Here is an 8,617-nt window from a genome sequence, read left to right on the forward strand (position 1 = left end):
TGGTTTTTAGCACACAGTATTCTCAGAGTTGTGCAACCATCATTACAATCTAACTTTAAAACTTTTTAACACCCGGGAAAGAAACCTATACCCACTAGCTGTCCCTCCCCATTCCCCTACTCCTGCTCCCATCAGCCCCAGGCTAGTTATCTTTATGTGTTTATTGGCCACTAGTGATTTTGTCTGTTTATTTTGGATTACTCTTTTTTTTTTAATAGATTAGAGACGTTCTGTATTTATCATGAAGATTAACCATCTGTCTACCATGCATATCGCAATATTTTAAAGCTTATTTTCTCATTTGTTCTACTTTGTTGGTGGCATCTCTTCCTGACAGATGTTTAAATATCTTTCAATTTTAAAAATAACTAATTGATTTTCATTCATTATAAACGTTTTTCCCTCCTCCAATTATTATAAAGTTTCTCTCCATATCCCCTTCTGGTCTTTTGTATGTACTATTGGGGTTTGCCTAAGTTTTCAAATCCATCTTGGGCTTAATTGGAGATAGAATAGCAATATCTTATCAAATACTACTGATTTGAAAAGTCAGTTCCATCAGATGGCCAAATTTCTATTCCTCTTTGAAACTGGACAGAATGACAATGGCGAACACTGGTTGAGTGCTTACAGACAGGGTCGGCTTTACGTCTTTGCTTTTAGTTTACTGTTCTGCTACAGCAGTTTTGAAATTCCTTAACAATTTTGAACAAGGGGCTCCGCACCTTCACGTTGCACGGGACCCTGAAAATTACGCATTGGTCCCGTTTACAGGCACTGTACCAAGCGCTGGACATCTTTAAAAGGAATAACAAACCACATTATTTAACTTAATCTTCACAGCAATTCTGCTGAGTAGCCATTCTCATTTTCCTGTTCGTTCTCCAGATGGGGTTGATGGAGGCAGGAAGATTAAATAAGGCCCCAGAGCCAGAAAGCTGCAGCAAAGGGGTTAGAAGCCAGCACCCGTCCAGCCCGAGCCGAGCGAGTAAGCAAGCGTCCCTTAACCCCGTAGGCTGGTGCAATCTGGCGGTGAAGCTGGGAGCGCGCGGGGGCGGGCGGTGCTGCGTCTATGGTCCCTAGCCAGCCGGCGAGGCGCCCCTGTCCGGCCCCCGGGCCCTGCTCGGTGCCGCGCGTGGTGGGGCCCCGCGAGCACCGCGGGCGCTCCAGTGCGGGTGCGGGACCCCGCCTTCTGCTCGCGACGGCGCGCGCTCGCCTAGCGGGCGGGCACTCGCGCGCGCAGCGGTTGTGTTGCCTGCGAGTTTCCCAAGTTCACACAGGCCCTGGGTTGGCATGGCAACCAGGCAACCTGTTCCAGAGCCGCCTGCCTTCTCCGCACATGCCGCTGCCACCGCCGGAGCCGGGGCCAGAGTCTATCCCAGGATGCACCGCGCCAGCCCCGTCCCCAGTGGGCCGCCATGTTGTCGGAGTGAAAGGTAAGGGGGAGCGAGAGCGCCGGAGAGAGAAGATCGGGGGGCTGAAATCCATCTTCATCCTACCGCTCCGCCCGTGAGTATCCGCACCCCGCCGGCCCCAAACGCTGCTCCGGACCCCCAGCGAGCAGATTGTCCCTTTGTATTGGTGTTTGAGAGCGGTTGTGGGGGTGAGAAGGGCTTTAGAAAAGCCGCCCGGGGCCCTGGCTGAGGCTTTTCACTCGCTGTTCCTTGTACATGTTTTGGAGTCAGCAGCAAGGCCCCTATTGTTATCAAAGGAGGGAGGGGGTGGGGAGCGGGGTCGAAGCGAGGAAAATGCCGAGGGTTTAGGCCCGGGCCCAGGGCATAGACGTGCCTGTACATTTCTGCTCGGCCCGGTTGGAGCCCCCGAAGATTGATGTTGCCATTCGGGTTGCTTTTTTGATGGGTTTGCGAAGCCGCGAGTCTTCTGTGTGGCCATGAAGTGTAATTCTGGGCCACCCTGGATTTCTTCGACTTCTTGAGCTTCCGTGGCAGCGCCGAAGCAGGAGGAACAATAAATCGCTTTAGGAACAGCCTTGGCCCTTGTCTACAGGCGAGACCCACCATGGGGGAACTTTGCGAGCCTTAAATGTGGAGAAGTGGCGATCAGGAAGTTTCAGATCGCTTTTTAGTCCCCTGGGTGCTTGTGGCCTTTTGTTTCCGTGAGAGCTTGGGTTTTGGTGGGTTCTTCCTCTTGAGCCTCCCTGTGTTGGTGAGTGTCTGTCTTAACTCAAAGAGGAGCTCACCCCTCGGTAGTAGGAAAACAGATACGCAGTACCACATAGTTTTAGTCCTCACAGACGTTCTTGGTAAACAGACATCGTTTGTTACACTTGTCAGTACCACTCCCACGTCAAGTGAGAAATAAGCTCCTGTAACTTTTTCCCCCCACTAGAGCCCCCCCATACCCCCCGACGCGCGCGTGTACACACACACACGAGAGAGAGAGCGAGCGCATTATGGAAGGTTTTATCTTCCCCATAACTTGAGGAATTGTTACTCTTCATTGTCTAATTGAGAAAACACTGTTTTTAGTTGTCGATACCCAATCCGTTCACTTCCTATTCTTCCTGGGATTAAGGATGAGAGTTTATGGAGGGTTTTTTGGGGTTCTGTTTTAAAGTCACTTCTGTAACAATAGGCTTGTAGCTTTAGCTTTTTGTTTGTTTTAAGAAACACATAAAAACTCACCAAAACAGGCCAAGATACGTGGCTCCCAAAGCACTTTTCGTAAACAAAATAAACATTTTGACTCATTGCTAATTTTAACTTTATAAAACACTCTTTGGGGCTGTTGATTGTTTACCTGGATCTTTGGGAAATACTCACTGGATTTTGAACTTTGAATTCTTATTTCGCCTTAGCCACAATTGAATTCATTTTGTCCAAGACTTTTTGAAGTTGGGTTTGAAGTTTAGTTTGGGTTTGAGATGAACTGCTTTAAAGTAAATTTATGACCACAGAGGTTTTTTTTTTTTTTTTCATTGTGGCAAAAAAATAAACACCTTTTAAACTAAGCATTTTAGTTAAAAAAAAAAAAAGGTGAGTGGTGGAGAGATTAAACCGTGCTCCTTTGCTTGAAATAAAATCTATTAGTGATATTCCAAAAAAACCCACAAAAAACCCAAACACTTTGATGTACAGTTTGAAAACTTTGGAAGAGTAACTAGAATCAGCACTTATTTCTAGTTGCTTAAAATATTTTTATAATTGCTATTTGTAAAAAAGTCACATTTCAAATGCTACACATAACCTTTTAGTGGGCTGTGAGAGTTCTCTAAAAGGCATCAGCAATTTAAATGTTTTGTGATTTAATTTAAGTGACTGATTTCTTAATTTTTGTGCTGTAGTTGCCAAGATATTACACAACAGCCCAAGACACATCTTAATTGCTTAGGTATTTGCTCACTTTCAGAACTGTCCCTTCTGCCAGGTTTTCTCTTGTTTGAGAAACTGCCTTGCCTCATTAGGTAAAGCAGGAAGTCTTAGGGCATCCAGATAGCTTTACAAAAGCCAATTGTTTTGTTTGAACTTTTTTATGGGAACTCCTCTCCCCTCCCCAACCCCTTGTTAGACTGTAGTAGTGTTCTGTGAGTTTCAGAGGTAAACCTTTTTCATATGGAAATTCTTTGTTAGCTAAGTATTGTGGCAAATCTTTTATTTCAGTGAAGATTGCATTTGCTATTTTAGGAACCCTCTTAGGGACTGGAGCTTCATTGCCTTAACTGGTGGTAACTGAATGCCTGGGGTCTCATTGTGGTGACTTTAAAGTTACCAAAAAGTTTTATATAATTTTATTTTGATTAAAAAAAAAAACTTGTGAGTCCTAGAGAAAGCATTTCTTCTATTTTCTAGGTGGGGAAACAGGCTCAGAGAGGTTGCTGGGTTAGTGGTAAAACTTAGGTTTTGCGATTCCTGGCTTGCTCTAGAACAGACTGTTACATTGATATTCCCTCGTGGAAGAAAATGGGACTGGCTACTATTGGTAATAAGAGGGTAATGACTGTGTGGTGTGATGGATGGTAAATAGACTTATTGTGATCATTTCAAGTGTATACAAATATCCAGTCATTATGTTGCACTCATGAAAACTAATACAATGTTATGTGTCAGTTATACCTCCATAAAAAAGGGCAGTTAATTCTTTTGAAAAATCAAACGGGAGGTTATTAGGCTGCTTGGCACTTTGCAAAGGCCTATGGTAAACACAGCTATGACTTTTTGGTTTTGGTACTTAAGCAAGAACATGATTCTATTCATGAAAGCAGAAACTGTAGTCTAGAAAGCTAGACTGCCCACTACTCTGGTAAGATTCTGATGGATTGGAATTGTTAATTGAAACTAGGCATTTCCAAATTAGGCTTTGAATAAATTACAGATTCCATTGTGTCTTCTGGCTTCAGAACATGAATTGTGAGAAGCAATTCTTTATCAGGAGGCTTAATTCTATAAAGAAATAACTTAATAGATTTCTCATAAGTCTTATGAATCTGTTTTTGAAATGTTACAGTAGGGCTTGGTAGAGAGAGAGAAGGCATTTGTAGCAGTGGACTATTAAATTGATGGCCTTGAAATTAGACTCCAGAGAGTATAGACAGGTGTAGCCTAATAGATAACTGATTAATTACTTTGTAGCAATTTTTAAAGCACCCACAGGCTGACAGATGTTCTATATTATGTTCAAATGTAGTTTTTGATTTAAGAAATTTAAATAGTAATGTTTCATAGTAACATTTTGAAGATTCTTTGTTCCAGAGAAGAGTAGTGGGTGCAAGTGAGAGAAATCGTATCTGTGTTGATTTACTGGGGAGTAGCAGGGGAGTAGGAAGGGTTGATAGAAAGAACTAAGCTTGGGTGCAAAACAGATTTATTTATTTGTTTGTTTGTTATTTTTTAAGTAATCTTCACATCCAGCTTGGAGCTCCAGCCCACAACCCCGAGATCAAGAGTCGCAAGCTCCACAGTCTGAGCCAGCTAAGCATTTTCATTTGTAAAGTAGGACTGATAAGATATTGTCTGTAGTATATTTGCCACACAATTGTTACTGAAGTGTCTTTTTTTTACAGTGAGGCTTTCTACACTAGTAAACTGTTTGAACTTGGTTGGTCCCATCCTGTTTATAATGGAATAATGATGTGATTACAATTGTAAATTATTCGTAAAAATTTTGACACTCCCCGCCTCCCCCTCCCACCCCCCACCAGCGGCTAAAAAGGTTCAGGCTAAGAACATTCTGTTGCTGTTTTTGGTCAAGGGGCCTTACTGTTTCTTCAAGGAGCATCCTGTGAATATGTTGTACATTTTAAAGGATCTTTTCAAGTTTTAGACAGTGAGTCATTGCTAATTATATATGGAGTTTGGATTTTTGTTTGGTTTATTGGCTTATGTCTGCTTGACTTGTAAAGTGATATTTCATAGAGCTCTTGTTCGTTTCAGAAGTATCTGCAAAATTGGCTTAAGGTGTAAATAAGTTGGGTAGAGGGGCCTTTGATTGAAGTCCAATTCTATATTATTAGGTTTGGTAACAACATAAGCTTTCCTGAAGTTGCTGTATTGAATTCTGATCTCAGTACCTTGTCATATTGCCTGCCACCAACCAACTACATTTATTTCCACACCTGCACATATTCAGCAACTTAACAATAGAGGTCTCAGTTTGGAAAATTGTGTATATATTATAAAACGCTTAGCTACTTGGTAGAAATTGGTTGTAGATGTGGTATTGCAAAAGACATGGGGCTCATATTTTTGTCTTGGTATATATCAAGTTATGTTTTAAAAAACGCAAATTTTAAACATTTGTAACCTCTTTGTCCTTAGGTGTTGGTGGAATGAGCGTTGCATGTGTCTTGAAGAGAAAAGCAGTGCTTTGGCAGGACTCTTTCAGCCCCCACCTGAAACATCACCCTCAAGAACCAGCTAATCCCAACATGCCTGTTGTTTTGACATCTGGAACAGGGTCGCAAGCGCAGCCACAACCAGCTGCAAATCAGGCTCTTGCAGCTGGGACACACTCCAGCCCTGTCCCAGGATCCATAGGAGTTGCAGGCCGTTCCCAAGACGACGCTATGGTGGACTACTTCTTTCAGAGGCAGCATGGTGAGCAGCTTGGGGGAGGAGGCAGTGGTGGAGGCGGCTATAATAATAGCAAACATCGATGGCCTACTGGGGATAACATTCATGCAGAACATCAGGTAAAAAAAAGTTCACTATTTCAGCTTTGAAACTCTTTTATAATCTGTGTTCACTTAGGATATGTGCTTTCAATGAATGTCTTTAAAAGCCTAAATTGCTAATTTCATTTGGTCTAAACTTAAGAGTTGTTTGTTTTAAAGGATAAATGTTGTAATATTATTACTGGGTCATTTATCATTCTGGTGCTAAATAGTAAACCACCAATTCATTTAAGAAAAGACAAGATTGTTTTAATGGGCATGTGCTACATTTTCACATATACTTTTTTTTTTTTTTTAAGATTTTATTAGAGAGAGAGAGATGGCAAGAGAGAGCATGAGCAGTGGGGAGAAGGAGAGGGAGAAGCAGGCTCCCTGCTTAGGGATCATGGCCTGAGCCGAAGGCAGACGCTTGGCTGACTGAGCCATCCAGGCGCCCCTCATACATACTTTTTAAACCAAGAATACTTTTTTCCCTTTGCCATGTATTCTTTTAAGAATTGTTTGGGCTGTTTATAGGCTGCATCCATATTTTCAAAGCCTTTCCTGTTGGGTGTGGGTGACTTTTGTTTTTTAAGATATTATAGTTGAAGGTACTAGGAAGTTGATAACAAATTAGCTGCTCAAGTGAAATTTATTTGAAATGGAACTGGTATATTTGATGTTTTGTGTCAGAGAGGAGTGGTTGTGGCTTTTAGGTTTCAACCATCTTTGTCCTCTTGTTCTAAGCACTTGTTGGGTTTGGTTAATTTTAACATGCTTGCTTTTACTAATCCAAAACCACAGCTGGAATCACAGCATATTTTACTGAGAAGAGAGTTTTGCCTGATCTGTGTTTCCTAACTTCCTCATAGTGACGAAAGGATTAGAATGTTTTAATCAGGCTATTCTTTGACATAGGATATAGGTTGAATTTGTAGAGCGTTCATTTTATATTGTCCATATCTGAGTAATAGATTAATAGATTTCCTCTGAAGCTCTGTTATATGCCAAATTCTAGCGGAAAGAACGGACATCTTTCACTAGGTCTCTGGTGCTTCTGTTCTGCTTCAGAAATAAATCAGGTACAAGCACATCTGCAGATTTGAATTCTCAGTTGTGCTTTCCCTGACCCTTCCAAAAAAGGCAGCGTGTGTGCCATGGTTCTTTACCATAGTAGAAATGAAGAGGTGGAATTTACTTCTTATTCACGAGATTTATTGAGCACATTGATTATATGTCTTTGGTTTATTGGAACAATCCTCAACGTTAGTGCTGCTTTATTAGAACCTACTATGTGTAGGTAGGTGAGGGACACTAAGAAGTTAGACATATAGAGGGCTTTTTTTTTTTTTTTTGTAAATATTTATTTTAGAGAAGGTGAGAGAGTTGGGGGGTGCATAGGAAGAGGGGAAGAGAATCTTTTTTTTTTTTTTTTTAAGATTTTATTTATTTGCGAGAGAGAGAATGAGAGACAGCATGAGAGGGAGGAGGGTCAGAGGGAGAAGCAGACCCCCCGCCGAGCAGGGAGCCCGATGCGGGACTCGATCCAGGGACTCCAGGATCATGACCTGAGCCGAAGGCAGTCGCCCAACCAACTGAGCCACCCAGGCGCCCCGAGGGGAAGAGAATCCTAAGCAGATTCCATGCTGAGTGCAGAGCCCGATGTGGGGCTTGATCTCATGACCCTGAGATCATGACCTGAGTTGAAACCAAGAGCCAGACACCGCCCAGGTGCCCCTGTGGGGCTTCTTATGCACTTAGGGCACATTCTGCCTTTTTTGTTTGTTTAAAGATTTTATTTTATTTATTTATTTAGAGCACAAGTTGGGGCAGGGGCAGAGGGAGAGGAAGAATCTCAAGCAGACACCTTGCTGAGAATGGAGCCCAGCACAGGGCTTGATCTCACAACCCTTGAGATCATGACCTGAGCTGAAATCAGGATTCCGATGCTTAACCGACAGAGCCACATAGGTGCCCCAGGGCGCTTTTTATCTTTAAGGCACTGTATTTCTTTCCTATTTGCTAGGAGTCTTGGGGTGGGAATTAGATTTTATTCACCTCAATATCCCGTTCCCTAGAATTTGGCATATAACAGAGCTTCAGAGGAAATCTATTAAACACATGGGTCCCTAATCCTTTGGCTTTAAAATAAAATTGGAGAAAAAGGATATTGTCACAAAGAGAAGGGCCTTGAATGCCAAGACTAAGATTTATTAATTCACTAGGCTGCAGGGTTTTTGAATGTGTATGTGTGGCTTTTATCCAGTGGTGTTTGGGAAGATTGAGTTGGCCGTGAGAGATTAGAGTGGGTAAGGGTTGGTGTGAACAATGAAAAAGAAATTATGGGACTGAGAAGTACAGAGTTCGGTGACTGAATTAGAAATGTTAGGTCCCTGGGAAAATGAAGTAATAGAGGAAAAGGAATAGAGAGGGGTATCTGATTTGGGGACAAGATATTTAAATTTGGTAATGTATATGTTGAGTTTGAGATGTAGGCAGCTGTACATG

At 42.3% G+C, this 8,617-nt stretch overlaps 1 long non-coding RNA gene across 1 annotated transcript; it reads left to right on the forward strand.

Annotated features, from left to right (window-relative positions):
* The first annotated feature begins 1,211 nt into the window (after positions 1–1,211).
* On the forward strand, positions 1,212–5,894 carry LOC145718615 (uncharacterized). The gene is made up of 2 exons (XR_014141922.1): positions 1,212–1,509; positions 5,775–5,894. It is a non-coding gene; the product is annotated as an uncharacterized LOC145718615 (long non-coding RNA).
* Positions 5,895–8,617: the final 2,723 nt, after the last annotated feature.

This window comes from Leptonychotes weddellii, unplaced genomic scaffold, assembly GCF_054177405.1.
Source record: "Leptonychotes weddellii isolate Sample4059 unplaced genomic scaffold, ASM5417740v2 HiC_scaffold_1841, whole genome shotgun sequence".
Lineage (NCBI taxonomy): Eukaryota > Metazoa > Chordata > Mammalia > Carnivora > Phocidae > Leptonychotes > Leptonychotes weddellii.